We start from the raw sequence: 23,131 nt of genomic DNA, 5'->3' as shown, positions 1-23,131 counted from the left end.
CTTAACACCTGGGCACGATCATAATGGGAGACAAGGTCTTTGGAATAGCTCGGACTCAGGCCATTTAGGCCTTTATATGTTAAAAACAGCACTTTGGATTGTGCCCAGAAATGGATCAGCAGCCAGTGACGCTGCTGTAACAGGGAGGTTATGTGATCCCTGTAATCAACAACTACAGTCAGCAATCTGGCTGCTGCATTTTGGACTTGCTGATATTTCCTGACATTTTTCATCAGCAGCCCCACGTAGAGTGCATTACATAATCCAGTCCTTCCAGAGCAGTTTAGGTCTCTAATAGTTATTAACACATATCCCTACAAAACTATTTGGCCAAATAACAGGCTTCAATATGTATACTGTATCTGTAACAGTAATACCAGGAGCCCCAAGGTACAGTGGTTAAACTGTAGTACTGCAGTGAAAACTCTGCTCACAAACAGAGTTCAATTTCGAGCTCAGGTCACCGAAACGTAAGCTGCTGCTCTCAGTTTTTTAACTTCGAAGGTGCCAGAACAAAAACCCAAGCTTTGGAGAGTCCCGATTCAATTCAGGCAGTGCTTCAGGCTTCTTTGCTTCATTTTAGATCATCTTTACAATTTTAAAATTCCTTCATTTTCTCCTTCTTTTTGAAAAAGTGGTCACTAGTTTAATTTCCTTAAAAACAAGGACTAAATCAAATAGCTGAGCATCCCGATCGGAAAAGAATTTCTGTTTCGGGGAAGCTCTGTTCTCAGTCCTCACTCTCAGATCAGAAAGTCTGACACCTGAACGCCTCCCTAAGAGCCCTATAGGCCTTTCTAGATCTTTAGGAACAATCAGAAGTCTGTGTACATCACAGCTGGCATTTATCCCTGAAAAGGGGTTCATTCCAGAATTAAACCAGATAACCATTTGCAGACATACCAAAATTCATCTGGATATCAAAGTAGTTTCATTGTTGCAGTGATACCAAAGAACATCAGCTTGTCTAATTCTGCTTACCATATTTTTCCATGTATAAGACTATATTTTTGTCTAAAATCTTTAGACTAAAAATTGAGTGTCGTCTTATACACAGAAGTAAGCTGAGGAGAGAGAAAAACAAGTGGAGGGGAAAGCAGGGATCAAAGTGATCCTGCAGGGCTTTGATCCCTGCTTTCCCCTCCACTTCTAAGCCTTAGCAAAAGGAAAGCAGGGATCAGAGCGCTGCAGGATGGCTTTGATCCTTGCTTTCCCCTCTGCTTACTAAGTCCCATGGGGCTTAGCAAGTGTAGTGGGAAAGGATCAAAGCGATCCTGCAATGCTTTGATCCCTTTCCCCCTACACTTGCTAAGCCCCATTTAGATTTCTTAATTTGGGGTTAGAAAAGTGTAACCCACTTAGACAAGTGGGTTAGAAAAGACGCCCCCATGTAGCAAGTGTACATGTGGGCGTCTTATACACGGAAAAATATGGCATTCTTTTTACCTACATTGCTTCTATGTTCCATATGCCCCCAAATACTATACTTCTGAGTTGTTGAAAACATGTAATCTTTTGAAAGTTTCTGGCACATTTCAGTTACAGAAAACCAGTGGAAAAACTATAGGCATGGATGCTTAAAGATATATGAAAAATGAACTTAAGTTGCAAATACTTGTCAGATTTCATACCAAAATACGGGACCATAAAATGTTTTTAAACATTTTAATTACTTTATAAAAATGCAGGGGTTTATAGCCTAAAATGGCATGTTGAAACAGCAGAGAATACCTCTCTTAAAATATTGAAGTTCTTAAAAGTAAGAATATATGAAAGAAAATACATTTATGCATATTATTAGAAAAAGTATTAGAAAAATATTCTAAGTGATCACCCAGCCAAGCCAGTTTGAAACTTTGGAGAAAAATCCATGATGTCTTTGTTGCTGCTGCTGTGGTTATTACTGTCGTACTGAATGTTGTTATCCTTTAATAACAACAACAGCAGCAACAACAACAACATGCACACTCTGGTCCATGGGGTCACCAAGAGTTGGACACGACTTAGCGACTGAACAACAACAACAATAAACAGTCAGAATATTTTTAAGAGATACCTTTACAGTATTGCTTTTGCTATTGTGGCAAAGAACTAGCCTTCTAAAATAACGATTTTAGCCTGCTTGCTGTGGCAGATAATAGCCTTTAGTTTAACTAACTGGGTCCCTGTGTCTGACTACCCATTGTTGTGCAGGTAAAATGCTTTGAGCATTTACTCAATTTACTCAGCCTCTCACTTTAGGATTCTATGAAGTTTTTTCTTATCTCCTTTGTTTTTGTTTTCTTATCATTTGTTTACCTCCACACTCAAGTAGTAGGTAGGAAAGGTTCTTTTGCAAGAACCTTATTTTACATTGAACTTGTCTTCATACTTGGCTAGAGAGTTGGCTGATTTTTTTGCAGTAACTTTTAGTATACAGCTGTTCAAACCTCATTTTTAAAGCATAATGTACACATTCATGGTTGCAATTTCTACACACCTCCTTTAATTATTTTAACACTCTGTACATACTAAATCTCAAACTTTGACACCACTTCTGGCATTTAGAAGGATGATAGTGAGCACGTTTTCTGTGTAGTAGAAATTTTCCAGCTGTTATTCTAATGCTGGGCAGTTTAGGAAGCTCCAAGTGTTTGAAGACTGCAACTTCCATTATCCCTCATGATTAGCTGATTAACTTTGGACTGACTGATGAGTTGTAGTGAACATCTGGAGGGCTAGAAATTGCTCACTTGTGTTTTAATCAGATATGTTGCTTTAAAGGGCTGGTAGCTTAATGGTTGTGGGGGGCATGCTCCTTGTTTTTTCTCCTTTTTTTTATCAAGTCTCTTGAAGTGAAATTGCGTAGACTACAAAGTCTCCATTTTGTGTGTGTTTCTGTTTCTAGTTTAATCAGCATGAACCAGATGCCCACCTGAGGAAACTGTAGCTTGGTTTTTAATTGTCCCTGCTTTGCTTCAGTTAGGAATTCCCAATAGCGCTGTCTGCAAAAAAGATGCCAAATTCGGCATTGTTCTTTAATTAGCTCTTGTAATTGTTTCTGTCTAATCTCTGTGATTAGCGGCAGCATTAAATACAGCAGTAAGAATTAGACCTGCCCTCTTTGTGTTGCCCTGGTAAATGCACACTGCTCTCCCTTATGGTGAAGGGACAGCATATAAAATCAATTAGATGCCAACTGAACTTGATTGGAGAAATGATAAAGACCAGCTACCATGAAGTGCAGACAGCTTTTGCAAAGTTGGTTTGTTGGCCCTGTAGTGAGGGCTTAAGAGGGCTGGTTTTGTGGAAGAACATGCTAAACGAATAGGGATGCATACTGAGGCTTCTGCCATAAGGTTGTGTCACCTTCTATTACAGAGACCTTTGGGTAGAGTGGGCAGCATATAAATAAAATAAAATAAAATAAAATAAAATAAAATAAATACCTAGCACAAGAGCTTTTGCTGCCTTGAGGTGAAGGATCTGGCTTCAAATTGTTTATTCATGTCTATCTGTAAGGGACAAAGAGTTGTCCTGAGTGGGCCACTAAGACCCATTGGCTTTATAAAAGACCAGCTCCTGTGTAAATGAGACTTGCTAAGACAAGCCTTCAAACAGAGATAAGGCAGCTGGCTTTAAGGGGAGGGGTTTGCTATGGAGATGTGGTGATGAATGCTGGCACCATACAGGTTAAGAGATAAAGTATATTTATTTATGCAGTGTAACTGCTTTTCTGCACAAAAAGAGCCCCGTCCAGTAGCTGTTGTTAGTCTAATCTTGATATTTCCTCTAATGGGAAGAAAATCATTGTGGTGGAAATTGCTTGTCTTTTAAAATGAATAGGTGCTGTTTTGTCACTATATAATATAATATGATAGAAAATATTAGAATATAAATACAAGTATATAATATTAGTTGCATTTCTATTCCACCCTTCTGCTAGTGAGCTCAAGCCTGGCTTTCCTGTCCCTTCTTTAATCTCACAACTGTCTTGCAAGGAATAGCAGACTGAGAGACAGTGAGTGGTCTAAGGTGACCCAGTGAGTTTCATGGCCCAGTGAGGATCTGAACCCAGGTCCCTCCAAGCTGTAGTCCAGCGCATTCCTTGCTATATCCGTTGACTTTCACTTCCATGATTTACATCATTAAGCTGTAAAATGAGTGAGCATCAGCGGGTGTTTGGGGCATTCTACACGTTTTTTGAGTCAGGAAACCAGAAACCCATGATGCCATGATGACAATGTGTGCTGTTTGTGACCACAGTGTGATGATTCGGCTGATAATCTTCCTTGGTGTTCTGACTGCATTTTCAGCTTTAGCATCGTTATTTTGAAGGTGCAATTGTTTTAACGGAAGATAAAGCCCTTAATAAATGGCCTAGGACCAGGATACTGGAAGCTTGAGTTGAGCCAAAGATAGAATAAGATCTACTGAGAGATTGCCGAGTGATCCACAGTAGGTCAGTGTGAATTCCAGTCTCCCAAACCTTGATCTGTAACAATTTTTTGATGTATAATTAAACTGCATCTTCCAGAAGCCTCTGTGTGTGTGTGTGTGTGTGTGTGTGTGTGTGTGTGTGTGTGTGTGTGTGTGTGTGTGTGTGTGTGTGTGTGTGTGTGTGTGTGTGTGTGTGTGTGTGTGTGTGTGTGTGTGTGTGTGTGTGTGTGTGTGTGTGTGTGTGTGTGTGTGTGTGAGAGAGAGAGAGAGAGAGAGAGAGAGAGAGAGAGAGAGAGAGAGAGAGAGAGAGAGAGAGAGAGAGAGAGAGGCTCTGCTTTCAGGCCCTTGCTTTGCACTCTGGATGGTAGATCTTTATATTTCCAGCACAAAACAGCTGTGAAAACTTGGTAGATCCCACACTTAATGCAACCTCAGGTTTCACGAGCCACAGCCCAAAATGTAAAACATCAGCTCAGGAGAGAGCTGAAGTAGATACCAACTAATGATTCAGGGGGTTGAACTTTAAATCTGTACCAAAATGTAATTTTGCTACCATTGTGAGTGACTCTTGCACTCCTGACAGAGCTTGGGGTGTGTGGGGGAAACCCACTTTTTTTGGACTGTGACTCTTAGAATTTGTAGGTCATCTTTGGGATTTTAGGAGTTGGTGTCCTGGGTGAGCATGCTGACCTGATTGGGGGAAGCTGGAGGAGTTAGTCTTTCTCAGCTCTGCCCACCTGAGTTCTCTGTGCAGCAGCAGACCAGACCTGGGAAGGTGAAATTGCAGTAGTCGATCGTGATCCTATCGCCCTCACCAGGTCTCCTGTTTCACAGTTTGCTGGGTTTGAGTGTGTGGGTGCCCAGAACAGAATAGTCTCTCATCCTGAGCTGACAGAGTTGGTATCAGAGGTGATGCTGCAGTCCTCTAGACTGGGGGAAATCAGTGTCTACACTGAGACCACATTATTAAGAGCAGCTCAGGATTCGAGTCTGTCCCTATTGGTATCTGCCCCAACACATGTTGCAGGGCACACTCTGGGCCTTATTTATTTATTTATTTATTTGTTTGTTTGTTTGTTTGTTTGTTTGTTTGTTTGTTTGTTTGTTTGTTTGTTTGTTCTAAATATTTCTATCCTGTGTTTCTCCCCAAAAGGAACCAAAGGCAGCTCACATTATTAAAAAGAGAATATCCAAAAGCTAAAAACAGCAAATATACAAATATTTTTAAAATAATTCAACAAGTATTATATTAAAAATGATAAATAAAATCAATATTAAACCACATTTAAAACAACTGAGCGACACTAATTAAGGAAAAGCCTACCTGAAGAGAAAGGTCTTTGCCTGCTTGTGGAAAGACAGCAAAGATCAGGCCAGCCTGGCCTCCAGTGGGAGGGAGTTCCAAAGTCTGGGAGCAGCGACAAAGAAGGCCCTCTCTCATGTCCCCACCAAGCGCACCTGTGAGTGTGGTGGGACCAAGAGAAAGGTCTCCCCTGATTATCTTAAAGCCCAGGTAGTCTCATAGAGGGAGATACAGTCCTTGTATTCTGTGCTGGGCAGGATGATGGTGATCTGGGTGTGGAGGAACTCTCTGTGGTTTTGTTGTTATGGACAGATCACTACCTGGTGAGGTTTAGACTTACTGGATCTCTTAACCTCTGCAGGGACACGGGGGGGGGAGGGGCTTCTCTGGGGCAGCTCCCAGGTTCCCGAATGTTCTCCCTCAGGAGATCAGGCTGGGCCCTTCCCTTTTATCCTTCCACCAGCAGCTAAAGACCCATCTCCTCAGGCAGGCTCTTAACAGTCATGATTGAATCCCTGAATGCCTTCTTAGTTCAGTTTGTAATGTTCGTAGGCTTTTAATTATTCAGTTGTATTTTAATTAGCATATAGTTTAATTGTTTTTTCATGTTTAACTTATTGTGTTTTAACTCTCTTTTTAATACTGTGAGCTGCCTTGAGTTCACTTACCGGGAGAAAGGTGGGATATACTGTAAATAAAACAAACAAATAAAAAAGTAATTTTTTTTCTTGCTCTGTCTCTTTCACATTTCCTACTCCTAACAAAAGCCCTGTTGGCATGAGGATCTCTTGGCCATTTCAGATTTGAATAGCGATTTCTGGCTGTTGTCTTATTGCTCCTATTAAAATAGGTTTAGAAGATAATGGAATAAAGTTTTGATGCAGTTTCACACTTACTATGGAAAACTTGTTTAAAATGGTGGACCTAAACTTTCTACCTTTTCAGTTCTCAGTGAGTCTGTGCGCTACCCCCTGTGCAAGCTAGCACCGCTGCATTACCCGATGAGACTTATTCTTTATCAGCCACATAATTTTCTCCATGAGACCTTGGAACAACATACCAATGGAAAGATCAGTCTTCCTCCTTCTTAAGTTGCTCTTCCTCATCTCCCTACTCTGCGTCCTTTCGACACTTCACCTGTAAAAGGGAAGACATTTCTGAAACCTTCCATGTTTTTGGGCTCCTCTGCACACTTCTTGTACGTATAAAGGTATCTGCTCAGTGTGGAGTTTAGCACTGTAGCATAGCAACCATCATGTGCTGTCAGGGCAATTCTCACTTAAGGGGGACCCTTTCCAGGGTTTTCCAGGTAGAGAATACTCAGACGTAGTTTACTATTCCCTTCTTCTGGGGGACATCCTGGGACTGTGCAGTTTGCCCAAGGCCTCATAGGCTGGCTTTTCTCCCAGGAGGCACAGTGAGGAATTGTTAACTCCCAACTTCTGGCTGTGCAGCCAGATACCTAACTCCCTGAGCTATCAAGACAGCTATAATAATCATGCACCATCTGACACAACCTGAAGCAAGATATGAGGTACACGCAGTAGAAAAAGTAATGTCTCCTTTCAGTCCTCTTCACTTGTTCTGACAAATTGTAGGTTAATCTACACTTTTCAAGCTGAGCACACCTTCTGTCACACGTGCATTGCATTCTGGTCTTCCCGTCAACCTTCCACCATTTCCCCCCCCCTTACTGTGAAATTCAGCACATAGTGGGCATGTGGTTGCAATATTCAATCAATTCATCAATTCCCTGTGTCATTTAAAAACCTGGCAGATAACTAATTTAATACGCAATTAGTCAAGCAAAAATAAATATGTTCATTCCTTGAGCTGCCTGATGCAGCTACTGGGATGTATTCTGTGCTCTATGTGGCATGGCGTGTGAAGGGCATTCAGATGCTCTTCAGTGGATCCAGGTGGCTGACTGAAGGCCAGTTGCACAGAACCCATAACGCCTTTCAGATCAGCTCCATGGGCGGTTGGTCTGTTTCCAGGCCCTGTTCAAAGTTCTGTGTATATTTGGGTCCAGGGTCTACCCATGAGGGGCTCCCCTGATAGTAAGATCCTTGTCAAGAACTTTTCTGCTATTTTTCGTTTTAAGCGCTTTTAGGTTAAATGATTATTGTTAATGTTTCATAGAATTTTTAACCTTTAAGATAATGCGTCTATCATTCCCTCCTCTGCTGTTTTGTAACCTGCCTTGGGTCTTTGGGAGAAAGTTTGGTTTAAAACAGGGTGGATAATGATTTTTAAAAATCAAATATATTTAAATGTGGAATACGACAAAATGACTAAAGAATTGATAACTAATTTATTAACAGCAGCTAGATTGATTATTGTCAGGCAATTGAAACTAAGAACTGAATTGCAAATTGAAGAATGGTACAAAGAAATATGGAATATAGCAATAAATGATAAATTAACTTGCAATTTAAAGATTAAGAAAGGAGAGTTGAAAAAGAATAATTTTTATGAAATATGGGGCAAATTTTTTGAATAGGTGCTAGTAAGGGGGAAAGGGAAAGCTCCAAATCAAGAATCTATGCAGTTTAGAAGAACAAGGAGGAGGAGGAGGAGGAGGAGGCATGGTGGTGGGGAACACAGTTATTGTATTTGAGTTTATATGTTTTATGTATATGTTTTTCTTTTTGTTATAGTTATAGAAAATAAAAAAATATTAAAAAAATATTTTACTGGTCAAAAAATCAGATTTTGATACAAATTGTCAAAAAATCATTTTTTTAAAAAATTATTTAAATCACAATTTAAATCAGTTTCATTTAAATCAAATCCACCCTGGAATAAAATGTAACAAAATGAATACATTTCAGCGATTAGCGGTTTATGGGCTACATATATCCCCCACCCACTCTTGAGCCCCTGCCACGGACACCAGCAAAAAAAAAAAAAAAAAAAAAAAAAAAAAGCCACAGTGTATCTTTAAAAGAGCTTTGGAGAGGCCACCCACTGGCTTTAAAGTCCCCTATCCTTGAAAGTGCAAGGGGCCATTTACAAAAGAAAAAAAATAGTGTGTGGCGCAGCAGACACATGAGGGAAGTCCTAGGACCCTGGGCGGATGCCTGAGGATCACATACTGGATTTGGCTAAGCCCAGTTTAGTCAGATTGATATGTGTTTTAGTTGAGGAATCAATTATAGTTGAATATATTTACATATACTGTGTAGGTCAATAAATTTCCAAAGCAAAATGCTAAGTTTCTTTTTTTTTTTTTTTAAGAGGATACTGGCCTGGCTTACGCTTGAACCACTTTCTGCCAGACGCTTATGTGATCCTTGTAAAGCAGTGGTTCTCAACTTTGGGCCATCCAGGTGTTCTTGGACTGTATCTCCCAAAAATCCGGCCAGCATAGCTGCTAGTGAAGGCTTCTGGGATTTGCAGTTGTGAGATATTATTTACCGTCTTTCGATTTTTACTGGGGGTGTTAAAATACAGATCCTTCCATGGATTCATTTACAGAAACTCTTTGGTCAAGCTCAGTGGTCAGTCTTTGGTCAGTCACAATGTGTATATTTGATCAACTACTCAGAGGACTAAATGCATGTGGCTATGGGTGTAAATTTGAGTTTTCCCATATGTTTAAATGTGTCATACAGATGAATCGCTTTCTCAGTCTTCTATCTACCTCTTATGAAGCAGATGTTATCTAATAAACCCATTAGTTAAAATCCTTATTAACCTCAGAGTGAGGTTATCACCAAAACACCCACTCAGGGATGTCCCTGTATGCCTTCAAGGCTTTGATGTCACTCAAGGCCACTTCTGGACCAATAAGAAAGTAAAGATAAGGGCAGAGGAGGAGGGAACAGCTGATGAGCAAGCAGGAGAGAAACAAGGATGAGTAAGAATTGTGATTAGTTCATTTTTCAGTAAGAACTTTCTATAATTTGCAAGCTTCTTTGTAAACGGGCAGAAAGAATTTAAGTAATTGAATGTGGGGGAAAAGGAAAACTGAAAGCTTTTATCCATCTAGACAGAGGACTTTTGAGTGCTTACGTCTTCAAAGTCTAGCTTTGAATCTCTATGTATTCAGTTATGGTAGTGGTGCTGAATTAGGGCTACCATCCTTTCCCTCTTCCTCACCCCATGAGAGGCTCTTCAGTTTTATATATATCACCTAATTTTCCGTGCCAGGTGTAAATGAATCCCAGGAAAGATTTGTGAGTTCCTTTTTAATAACTACTTCCCAGAATGCACACATTTCTTCTTATTATTGTTAGTGGTGCAGCTGTTGCTGTTATTGTTATCATCCTCATCTTCATTATTTTACTCTATCGACATTACAGCATCACTCTCCTGTGTCTTTAATTCAGGATACACCAGTTGAGAATGGGTAGTCTGGTATTGTCTGACAAATAGGTCATGCAACTGTGTTACTCAAGAATGATTTTGTGATTTTTTTTTAATCCATTTAATTGCGAGCATTAGGGCCCAAATCCATCCTTGCCTTATTTTGCCCATAGCAGCCCAGTCTTTGACTCCTATAATATGCACCCTCATCATCCTTTGGCTTGTGCGCTTGATGAATATAGAGGACTTGGGTGCAAAAGGTATTTGGCAATGATCATTTACCTGCGAATGAATATTATTATACCTGCACGATATATTACGCACTTAGGAGCAGAAAAGTCAAATCAAAAGATAGGCATGCCCCAAACAAAAATTATAACTATGAAACTGGACCTCGAATCAGCACCAAATTTGGCACAGCTGTGGCAGAAAGTCTGCTCTTGTTCTGAGCCAAACCTGGGGATGTTTGGGCAAAGGGTTTTCAAGCTGTGACTGTAAAACTGTTTTACCCCTGTAAATTCTATAGAAAAAAGATTAAATACATTGATAAGACAAAAATTACATAACTGAAAATGAATACATTCTCTTTACTGGCTTTTTGTTGTTGTTGTTCAGAATGATTGAGCCCTTCATGGCTCTAAATTAAACTGTTTAATTAGTGCTTTTTACGGCCTGAAATCTTTGAAATTTGCTCTCTTCCTTATCAATGATGTTCTAAACCAGGCTTGTCCAACCTGCGGCCCGAGGGCCGCATGCGGCCCAGGTCAACTCGTAATGCGGCCCAGTGCAATTTTTTTATTTTTAAAGAAAATCCAAAGTTTCAAGTAACACTGCCAGCGCTTGCAGCCGGAATGTGGCCGGGGCATGTCACAACAGTAGAGGGGGAGAGAGGGAAGGAAGGAGTGGGAGGGGAGGGGACAGGGGGGCTGCGTGACTGCATTGCGCCGTCCCCGTCAATAGGTGGACCCCCTCCCGGCCCCATAAAGCCGCCGGAGTCGAAGCTGGCAGCCTCTGCTGTCTGAGATTGCAGCTGCCAGCAAGCGCGCTTGGAGTGGGGCTTCGGAGGACGGCTAGGGCTGCCCCTCCATGCGGCCCAAACCAAATGTATGTGCGGCCCAAACGAACTTTTCATCTTCTAATGTGACCCGGGGAAGGTGAAAGGTTGGACACCCCTGTTCTAAACTGAGCTATTTGCACACAGTAGCATAGCATTCTGACCAATCAGAATGTGTCTGAAGTCAGCCAGGCAGATTTATACAGAAGGGATCATGTCCGTCATTTTTAACCCTCCCACAGCCTTCAGTGTGAAAGAAAACATTTAACTCCTTCATGGCCACGCATTAGCTCCTGACTGTGAAAATATTTTAAAAGATATTTTTAAAAATAGATAATAATATTCAGCGTCTCACTCATTTAAGCTGTGAAATTACTGTTTTTTTTCCCTTTGTGGCTGGAGAATGATCTTAAAACAAGTTTACCTGGTTTACTCATAAGTTTACAGAGCCACATGGTTCCATATGAATTTTAGATATTATCCTCGCTAAACCACTTTCAGATCATAGATCTCATTTGCACCCACAGATGACACCAGAGAAATTATGGGTCCTTCAGCACATGATTTCACAGTGTTGCAAAATCAGAGGTGATGCACAGAACCTCATAGATCTACATGATTTGTCTGCAGAATCATCCCAAAACCACTGTCCCAGTATAGGTACCGAAACGCAGAAATCATGGTTCCCTGAGTGCATAGCTTTGCAATGGTGCAAAAACAGCAGTCCAAGGCACAGATCCTCATAGATCTACATGATTTTTCTCAGGACCATCTCCAAACCATTGTCCAATCATATGGACCGTTAGTGCCCACAGACTACAAGACAGAAACCATTGGTCCCTGCGTGCATGGTTTTGCAGTGGCGCAAAAATCAATCCAGGGAGCATGGATCTACATGATTTTTATGCAAGATCATTCCCAAACCACTGAACAGCCAAAGGCCCCATTTGTGCCCATAGATTACAATACAGAAACTGTGGATCCCTGAGCTCATGGCTTTGCAGTGTTGCAAACATCATTCCAAGTCACGGACAACCACCGCCACCACCCTAGAACTGCAGGGCTGAAAGGGAGCCTATGGATCATTAAGTCCAGCCCTTGTCAAGGAGGCATATTGGGGAATCAGCCACCCAACCTCTTCACAGCCAGAGACCTAAACCACAGCAGTTCTTGGATCCACAGGATTTTTATATAGGATCATCTGCAAACCACTATGGTTTGGTGATGATCCAGTGACTCCAGACACATTCTGATTGGTCAGAATGCTATGCTCTGCAAATAGTTCAGTCATTTACAATGTTCACATTTCCATTATATGTGCATCGTAGGATAGATTCAGGTTACTCTTTTTTTTCTTTTTTCTTTTTCTTTTTTCTTTTTCTTTTTTTCTTTTTTTCTTTTCTTTTCTTTTCTTTTTTTTTTGGGACTGAGAGTTCAGGCTTGACTTGATTGAGTACCTACTTTTCTGTTTTTCTGGTTGTCTTTAGTATCTGTATCAACACCACATTTCAAATGACTCAAGTTTTGTCCCTGTCTTTCTTTACTATCTTCCTTACACATAGTATGCATTATTTTGACCTTGTTTTCCAACAAGTTGTATTGGCTTTTGCCTTTCCATTGGACTATTTCAGCAACGTGGAGAGGGGGGATCTGCTGCTTGGGTAACAGCCTATCCTCCATATAACTTTACTCAGGCTTCATGCTCTGGAGAGAACACTCCTCGATTCAGAGCATGTTACCATAGTCTCTCGAGACTGAAGGATGCCTTTCCAACAACATTCTTTGCTCACTCCAACCTCTTCCTTTTGTTTAATTTCAAAAAGCAAAGGCACAATTATTTATTTATTTATTCATTTATTTGGAAACACTGTAGAGGTTTTGGTCCAATACAGCTTTTCTTCCTCAGCCCTGCCTGTGAAGGTTTTTCATGTCTATGTGAAATAGTATGGGGAATCATGGAACCCTGAGCCACTCCACAGGCTAATAATGGTGAAGGTGTTGAGCAGGAGTCCACCAGCACCACACCATACACAAAGTGACACTTCTCAGTAATATTAGCTTATTCTTCTAATGTCTCTGAACAAGACTTGAGAGATTTATTAAGGAACTAAGGAAATGCCACCACTATCCTGCTTAGTCCCAATATATGGGACAAAATGCCAAGCTATTCTGCCAGGGACCATATCAAGCCGATTCTGTACAAGTTACTTTGGCTACCAGTTGCTGCCCGGGCCCAATTCAAAGTGCTTGTTTTGACATATAAAGCCCTAAACGGCTTGGGCCCTGGATACCTGAAGGACCGCCTCCTTCCATATGAGCCTACCCGGCAGTTAAGATCTAGCCAGGGGGCGCTTTTGAAAGAGCCATCCCTCAAGGAGGTAAGAGGGATGGCTTGTAGACAAAGGGCCTTCTCGGCAGCTGCCCCCAGACTATGGAATGCCCTCCCGACTGAGATTCGTCTGGCGCCGACACTGATGACATTTCGGCGCCAGGTCAAAACCTTCCTGTTCCAGAAGGCTTTTAACTGAAATAATATTAACTGTGGGTCTGATGGCAATTTTATATATATATTAATTGTATTTTAATTGTATATATCTTTATTGTATTTTAAATGCTGTAAGCCGCCCAGAGACCTTTGGGTAGTGTGGGCGGCATATAAATTAAATAAATAAATAAAATAAAATAAAATAAATAAATAAAGTGTATCTTCCAATTTTATCAGACCGTTGGTTCACCTGTCTTCCCAGCAGTTCTCTGCCGGAAACTAAGCTTTGTAACTGGAGGCACTTCAATCTAAATAATCTCAACAGATTTAATTTAATGGAGGGGTAGACTTAACACTGTATATTTCACAAACGGTAAATTTTAAAGGTTGCCTATATTAGTAAATGTGCATTTTAAGAGTAACTTCTATTTTATCCTGTATGGTTGTAGATACTAAAGCTAAAAGGCTATTTGAAGGGCATCCTTAAATGAAATGTAGGATGCTTCCCCATCCTAGTTGGGGGTACACCAATAATTTATTTGCAACTGATGCAATCAGAGATGTACAAATTATGTGACCCCAGGGTTGTATGCCTTCTACTTCTAAGCATCTTGCGACAGGACCTCTCAAAAGTGTGCTTGGAGAATTCTTGGAGATGGGAGTCAAAAAGAAAGCAGGCTTCACCTCCTTCTTTGGCTAACTGTGTGTGCAAGTAAGGGACACATAAGGTGATGCAGGAATCTGTGTTCATAGTAGACGTGGCATGCTGAGAAATGCCGTGAGTTCTCAGTTGCAGAGTTTTTAAAACTCAAAATAAAAAAAAAAGACCTTCATTTTTATTTTATTTTCTTACTAGAGGATGTGTGCAGAGAAGGAGGGTTTTTTTTTTACTTGTTTGTTTCCTCTTCTTTCAACAATGCCAGGTTTGTTCAGTGAATGTTGTCAGTTAATTTTGAGGGAGTTTTAGAAAGAAGGAGGAGGAAAAGAAGACAACTCGTCTTGTTGGCCACAAAGCAGGACTCTGTCCTGATGCAGAAAAACCACACACAGAGTGCTGAAAGCTGCACTGTAGTATTTCACAAGTACGTTTTTTGTCTGCATTGTATCTTGGACTCTGACGAGGGCCATCCGGCAGCCCTTCTGCAGGGAGTTTATTCAGAGACCAACAGTTCCAACACAGCCCCATTGAATTTGCAGCTGTGAAACAAGAGATTCTTTCAGCTGATGTCTATAAATATTGCGCTAACCTACATCTCCAGGGAGCAAGGCTCTGACACTCTCTGAAGGGACAAAGACACTGGCCTACCTCTCACTACAATGACCGACTTTCACTTGGCTGTACCATTTCAGGTGGAGAGGGAGGCATCTTGTGGATGAATGCTTCTACATACCAAAAAAATATTAAAACCACAACCCTGAGCATAGCAGGAAGTTGGTCTGAACCTATCTGCTTTTCCTAGTAGTTTCCTGTTGACAGGGGATTCATTTGTATTCCTTCATGTGGTACAGCGAGATGCAGTTTTACTGTTTTGGTGACTGATAGCACTTGTTAGCATTCATTCATTCATTCATTCATTCATTCATTCATTGGTTGTTGTGGGTTTTTCGGGCTTCTTGGCCGTGTTCTGAAAGTGGTTCTTCCTAACGTTTCGCCAGTCTCTGTGGCCGGCATCTTCAGAGGACAGCAAACTGTGCTCTGGGTAGGCTTGAGAGTGAATGTATTTGCCTTCGCGAATACATTCATTCATTCATTCATTCATTCATTCATTCATTCATTCATTCATTCATTCGTTTTATTTTACCATATTTTTCCGTGTATAAAACAACACTTTTCCCTAAAATAATTAGAGGAAAAATTTAGGGTCCTTTTATACACGGAAGGCAGCAGCAGGAGACAGAGGCAAAGAAGCAGCCGTGCTGGGCCCCCTCTTCGGCTGCTCATTGATTTGATCGTCCAGCGATCGTCTCCTTGTGAACGGGCGGAAGCAGTCAAATGGGCAGTCGCGAGAGGTGACCGAGCACGACTGTCTCTTTGCTTCTGTCTCCGCCTGCTGTTGCTGCAGTCTCCTCCAGCACCACTCATGGGCTCAGCAGCAGCAGGAGGGGGCGGAGGCAAAGAAACAGCTGTGCTCGGCCACCTCTCGCTGCTGCCCATTGACTGCTCCTAGGCTTCCTACAAGGGTAAAAATTAGGGGGTTGTCCTATACATTGGGGGGTCACATACATGGAAAAATATGGTATTTTATTTTTATCCCATCTTTCTCCTTAAGCAGGACCCAAGGTGGCTTAAAAAGACAATATTCAAAGCTAATAACAGAAAGCATGCAAATAGTAAAAGGCTCAAACAAAAACCACACTAAAGGACAGTAGGCAAAGCTACACCAAAAGCACATTCAAAATAGTAAGGTACAACCGTCCACTTAGAACATCACTTAGGCCACCAGTCACTAAGGGAAAACTTGCCTGAAGAGAAAGGTCTTTACCTGCTTGCAGAAGGACAGCAAAAATAGGGCTGGGCTGGCCTTCTAGCCATCTTTATTATGTCTTTATGGTAGCCCAGTGTTAGCAAACATGTGGCTAGTAGAATGCTACTTGTGTAGAACTGAAGACTTGTCCTGCTTGCCATTTGTTGTTGCTTTTGTTTCAAGCTAAGTATTTTTAGGGTTTCAACTTGGGACAGCAGATAGGATACCCAACCAAGGAGTGCTAGCAGCTGAAGGCTAGAAAAAAGGATTATGGGAATGGACAGAGAGAGGCAATGCCAGTTCTGATGCAGGGAAGGCTAGCTGTCAAAGAAGGCAAGGAAAATGTCAGTTAATGATGTAGATGAGACCATCTGCGACAAAGATAGGAGGATGTCAGTTATGCTGCGGATCAGGCTAGCTCTAAGAGAAGAGCAGGGCATTGTCAATTACTATGTAAATGAGAAACTGGAAGAGAAAACTGGAAGAAATAAGGAACTGGAAGGTGGTCTGTTCAGGCATAGTCCCAGAGCTGCCATGTGTAGAGCCCCAGGATCAGCAGTGACTAATGACTGACATGTGGTAAGATGGGGTTTAATTACGTAGCTGTGTCCTTCAGAAAATCCATTTCCCAATAAGTTTTTTCTTTGGCTTAGAGAAACTCAGCAATCACTGTACATCCAGTGTGCAAGTCCTTATTAATAAGACATGGCCTACAATGCAACAAGCAAGGTGTACTTGGGGCTTGAACCCAAGGGCCATCACCGAAGGTGTCCTCTTAGACGGGAGCCCAAGAAATCTTGCCACCAGAGTTTGAGTAACAGATTCCCACGTCAGAGTGCATATACAACAGATATTTTTACACTGGGGCGGGGGAGTCGAAGCATGTTTTATCTTCACTCTTGGAGTGAAGTACTGTCTAAAAATATTGTCTAGTTTTGTAATGCCTGAATTCAGCTTACAGGGGCACCTGAACACTCTTCTGTTATTCTGCTTGTGACTCCTGTTTGCCAAACGACATTACTTTTTCCTTCCTCTTCTCTGCTTCTGTGTTTTTTTTCCCTAACTGTCCAAATGAGTTTGAAGAACAGCACAAGGAGAGCACACAATTTTTGCAAGGAGGGCCTGCGGCCGAGAAAACCTCTTGTCATTAAATATCCCCACGTGTTTAACTTAGCAAAGTATATCTTCCTTCAGATCACAGCTCAGAAGAGCCAAAGTTGGCAGCCCCCCTCCTTTCCTAGGCTTCCAGTTAACTGTGTCAGCTGAGAGACCACCCTTGTCTCCCTTTTGCCTCCCCTGTCCCTCAACCAATCTACCCGTTTGCTTTAGTGCTGAACAAAACCAGCTGTGGACCATATGGATTCATCATAAACTCTTTTGGATTCTCTAAAATATGGTTGAATGACAACGGATGGAGAGCAATATGGTGGTGATTAGAGGACCTACATAATGAGAAAAATAGATAGGCCAAGTGGTTAAGGAACATTTAAACCTCCACATGTCTGCTTTCCTTTTATGCATCTCTCACACATGTGGCATACAGAGAAGTTACTAAAAAAAGGAACAATCCCTCAGTGGGCATTATTTTATTTTAAAAATCCACAAGAAACCCTTCTGGCACCAATTTCAGATCTTGAAATTAACTGGTTACAAGTAATAATTATAAATGAGTAGTTGCTTATAATTATTTTTCTCCTTAAACTAGACATGTGAGGGTCTGGGATGAGATGGAAAATTTTGACCCAGGCATGTCCTGGTTTTTGTTTTGTCTCTGTTTACACACACGGGGGGGGGGGGGGAATAATTAGAAACTTTAGGTAACATAAGGGAAAAACTCTGATAGAATATGTTCTCTTTTGGGACTTTTTAAAGATAATATTACTCAAAATTATACACGCTGCATAATATATAGTTTACAGGATTGTTGTCTAACAATAATTCTTGTGGACACAAATTTTAGATCGCTTCTGCAGTAGGGGTTGCTATCATCTTACTGACATGAGCATGCAGGACCATCACGGCTTTTCACATTTTAGTATAGGATATATCCCCAAATTTGTTTGTACAATTGGCTTTTGTAATCTTAAATTCCAATCTGGTACATTGCATATAATGTCAGGAGACCTGGGTTCAAATCCCTCCTTCACCATAGAAACTCCTTGAACATCCCACCTGCCTTGAAAACTTTGTTAGGGTTGCCATCAATCAGAATTGACTTGATAGCCCAGAACAACAGCAGTACACTAGATTTTGAGTGAAGCATCTTTTGTTGCTAAAAGCAATAAAATAAATTCAGGGTTGATATAATTTCAAAATTATGTTCAACATTAATTGTTGAATATGTTTTCTCCAAATTTTCCCCCTTTTTTAGTAAACAAAAAGAAAGAGAGAGAGAAAACATGGAGGGTTGTAATTTACAGAAACAATGTAACAAATGCAGAACTGCATTGCATATCACAACTGAATGTGGAAAATCTCATTTGAATTTTCCTAGCTTGAAAAAATAGAAGCCCCCAGAGGCCGAGAAAAAAGCCACTTTGGGAGCAAAAAGGCCTGGACTAATTTGAATCAGGCTTTGTGTTACGCAGTCAGTAAAAAAAATATTTCGAATTCATCCTTTTGATAAGCAGAACAAATCCTGTGGCATTTGACCATGTAGTCAGTTTTGTGCTTTGCTCAACAACTCCCAGGGCACAGCCACCATTTTGTTTCCCACCCTGTAATGCTCCTGTGACTAATGCACACAAAGTATTAGTAATTTTGTGTTTGTTTGTTTATTTAATATTTTGTATATCTCCTTGGAATTAACTTGGATGAAAGGCATTTTAGAAATGCTTGAGAAATCAAATACACAGAGACAGAGTCAAAAGACACATTAAATCTCTCACAGCAGATGAAAGCTTGATGGGGCAAAATGCTCTGGGCTTGGAGAGCTAGTTTTAAAAATCAGTTAATTGCAGTAATAATTTCAAGCCCCATCTGAAGCACTTTTCTACTGATATGGCTACCTTGTTGGAAAAACTTTTTGCTTTCCAGTTTCTCAAGAGCGAGTAAGATAATAATAATTTCAACCAGTTTTTAATTCATTTTTAAATAAAATCTGCTGCAAGCCATTGGTTTATGGTTCAAAACACACTCTTCTCTTGCCCATCTCACTGTCACTTCAACGCCCACAAAGAGCACAGGGCAATAGCACAAGGCAGTGCTTGAATCAGGTAATATTCCTACTCTTAACTGTACTATATCTACATTTTTAAAATAACCAGAAATACCCCTACAGCTCACTGATGCAGTAAAGGCACCTAAAAAAGTAAATGTTGTTACATTGCAAATGGAATGAGGATGACAATTATGACAATCATATAATTCTTAATTATTTAATTTACAGGCCTGAATATGGACTTAAGCCAAAGGTTTATCATGCCATATGTGTTTAAAACCGTAATCTCACCAGAGTTCAAAGTAAGGGAAAAGACTAATGCATGGGAAGGCAAAGGTGATCCCTGATAGAATCATTCTGATGTAGGAATTATGAGGTATTTTGCAAAATTACTGTTCAAACATTTAACCTTCTGTATTAGACTTTTAAGTATATTTCCATTTTATTTTTATAGAAACGTTCTTGAGAAATGTAGTTTGAAACTTTAAATGAAAAAGCAGCTTCACAGTAAACCATAAAAGTATCAGCAGAGGCAGGACCAAAGGAAGGAAGGATCAGAAGTGGGACCAGAGGAAGGAAGTAAAGAAGAGGAGACAATCTGCAGCCTCTGTGTGAGCACTATTGCAATTTCAAATGTAATACAGACTGCTAAATGTCATCCAGTGCAGTTGCAGCCACAGTGGGAGGGACATTGCAAAAGAGGTGAAATTTGTAGTTCATTCCAATCACTATACAGTTCAGATGTACATACAAATCAGCAATGGTTTATACAAGGGAAAAATGAAAGAATTCTTTTGTACAGTATACCTACCAGTCAAGGCTCCTCTGCTGCTCAGTTAAATAATATCTGCTGGTTTTTCTTTGCTGGTGTTGGTCTTTAATTTTAAAAATGTATATGATTTCTCAGGAGTCAATTGATCAAATGATGAGATATAACTATGTAAACAAGCATTGCATTAATGCTGTTTCCAGCAACACTGAAGCAATAGGAAACTTATGTTTTCCTTATTAATTATACTAAAATGGGGTACTTTTAAAAGCAATTTGAATAAGGATGTTTGCCTTATTTAATTCCCTCTAAAATGGTTATTGTTTAGTCGTTTAGTCGTGTCCGACTCTTTGTGACCCCATGGACCAGAGCACACCAGGCCCTCCTGTCTTCCACTGCCTCCCGGAGCTGGGCCAAATTCATGTTGGTCGCTTCGGTGACACTGTCCAACCATCTCATCCTCTGTCGTCCCCTTCTCCTCTTGCCCTCACACTTTCCTAACATCAGGGTCTTTTCCAGGGAGTCTTCTCTTCTCATGAGATGGCCAAAGTATTGGAGCCTCAGCTTCAGGATCTGTCCTTCCAGTGAGCACTCAGGGGTGATTTCCTGCAGAATGGATTGGTTTGTTCTTCTTGCAGTCCAGGGGACTCTCAAGAGTCTCCTCCAGCAGCACAATTCAAAAGCATCAATTCTTCGGCGGTCAGCTTTCTTTATGGTCCAGCTCTCACTTCCGTACATCACTACAGGAAAAACCATAGCTTTGACTATTCAGACTTTTGTTGGCAAGGTGATGTCTCTGCTTTTTAAGATGTTGAGGTTTGTCATCGCTTTCCTCCCAAGAAGAAGGTGTCTTTTAATTTCATGGCTGCTGTCACCATCTGCAGTGATCCTGGAGCCCAAGAAAGTATAATCTGTCACTGCCTCCATATTTTCCCCTTCTATTTCCCAGGAGGTGATGGGGCCAGTGGCCATGATCTTAGTTTTTTTGATGTTGAGCTTCAGACCATGTTTTGCGCTCTCCTCTTTCACCCTCATTACAAGGTTCCTTAATTCCTCCTCACTTTCTGCCATCAGAGTGGTATCCTCTGCATATCTGAGGTTGTTGATATTTCTTCCAGCAATCTTAATTCCAGCTTGGGATTCCTCCAGTCCAGCCTTCCGCATGCTATATTCTGCATATAAGTTAAATAAGCAGGGAGCCAATATACAGCCTTGTCGTACTCCTTTCCCAATTTTGAACCAATCAGTGTTTCCGTATCCAGTTCTAACTGTCCCACGTATAGATTTCTCAAGAGATAGATAAGGTGGTCAGGCACTCCCATTTCTTTAAGGACTTGCCATAGTTTGCTGTGGTCCAACCTACAGCTGTCAAACCTATTCAGTGCATTCCAATGGGGGGAAAAATTCACCAAAAATTAACGAAAAGTCAGAACAAAGCCAAATTAAGTTTGCAAAGGTTTTACAAGATGCACTAACGATTCCAAGCATTTAAAACAGTTTTTGAACATTTTAAGACACTTTAAAAATAGCGAAAACAGACATTGTTAAGCGAAACAGGGGACCCAAAATGCAATCGCTATGAGAAGCATGGTCCTGAAATCGCTAAGTGAAAATCACTCATAGAGAACATCGTTAAACGATGCGGAAAATTCCTCAAAAAAACCCATCGCTAAGCAAATTCTTTGTTAAACGAAAAAATTGCTAAGCGAGGCACCACTGTACAAGACAAATCAGCAGTTGAACTGTAGGATAGCCTCTTTCAACATTTAGTGAGAACGCATCTCTATACTTGTACAAGTAAATAAAAAGTTAGTAATAGCACAAAATGAGTAACATGATTGTCTGCAATATTGCCGTAACCAGAAAGAACCCAGTTCCTCAGAGGAGTGGTTACACACACCTATACAATGGCAATTCTCTCTCGGGAATAACATTAGCATGAAGAAGTAGGAAATGAGTGGGTGTGGCTAAACCCCATGGGAATTACAAGGGATTAGGGTACTGGTAGTCTCACTGCTTATTAGGCTCTCTACAGACTGCCTCTCAAAAACCTAGCAGTCCTGTAATCCTGACAAATTCTGGCAGCAGCAGTAGGGGGGGCGGAAGTCCCACACCTAGTGAATATTTGACGTATTAGACTTCTACTGTCTGAGATCCCTCCAGAGCATCTATGTTTCAGCAAGTCTCTCCCTGAAGCAACAGCCATTTGAAGAAGTAGAAAATGAATGAGGGTGGCTAAAAGCCATAGGATTCACAATGGATCAGGGACGGTAGCCTCTTTGTTCACTAGGCTCTGTACATGGTGGTCCTCAAAAAATTGTTAGTCCCCCAAATCCATTGCATTTTCTGTGGAGATTAGCCACTCCCAGTAGTTTCTTTTTCTGGTTAAGGCCATTGCTGCAGAGAGAGACTTGCTGCAGTGTGTGTGTGCGTATGTGTGTGTGTGCACGCTGAATCTCCTCTGAGGACTTGGATTGATTTGGCTTGTTTAGTTGTTGTGTCCGACTCTTCGTGACCCCATGGACCAGAGCACGCCAGGCCCTCCTGTTTTCCACTGCCTCCTGGAGGTGGGTCAAATTCATGTTGGTAGCTTCGATGACACTGTCCATCCATCTCATCCTCTGTCATTCCCTTCTCCTCTTGCCGTCACACTTTCCCAACATCAGTGTCTTTTCCAGGGAGTCTTCTCTTCTCATGAGATGGCCAAAGTATTGGAGCCTCAGCTTCAGAATCTGTCCTTCCAGTGAGCACTCAGGCTTGATTTCCTTCAAAATGGATTGGTTTGTTCTTCTTGCAGTCCAGGGGACTCTCAGGAGTCTCCTCCAGCACCACAATTCAAAAGCATCAATTCCTCAGTGGTCAGCCTTCTTTATGGTCCAGCTCTTGCTTGCATACACTACAGGAAAAACTGTAGCTCTGACTATTCGGACTTTTGTTGACAAGATGATGCCTCTGCTTTTTAAGATGCTGACAAGGTTTGTCATGGCTTTCCTCCCAAGAAGCAGGCGTCTTTTAATTTTGTGGTTGCTGTCACCATCTGCAGTGATCATGGAGCCCAAGAAAGTAAAATCTATCACTGCCTCCATATCTTCCCCTTCTATTTGCCAGGAGGTGATGGGACCAGTGGCCATGATCTTAGTTTTTTTGATGTTGAGCTTCAGTCCA

General features: G+C 41.1%; 1 protein-coding gene across 3 annotated transcripts in view; it reads left to right on the top strand.

The window, feature by feature from the left end:
* Positions 1-23,131, top strand: part of XYLT1 (xylosyltransferase 1) — a 257,453-nt gene that overhangs the window by 89,379 nt on the left and 144,943 nt on the right. The window contains exon 1 of one of the 3 annotated variants that reach the window (XM_078381245.1): positions 19,680-19,808. The exons of the other annotated variants lie outside the window; for them this stretch is intronic. The gene's annotated coding sequence lies outside the window, so the exon portion shown is untranslated. Of the gene's footprint in view, positions 1-19,679; positions 19,809-23,131 lie in introns of those variants that run through there. 3 annotated transcript variants of the gene reach the window in all.

The sequence above is a fragment of the Pogona vitticeps genome, chromosome 13 (assembly GCF_051106095.1).
Source record: "Pogona vitticeps strain Pit_001003342236 chromosome 13, PviZW2.1, whole genome shotgun sequence".
Classification (NCBI taxonomy): domain Eukaryota; kingdom Metazoa; phylum Chordata; class Lepidosauria; order Squamata; family Agamidae; genus Pogona; species Pogona vitticeps.
This window is presented reverse-complemented; position numbering and strand designations above follow the sequence as displayed.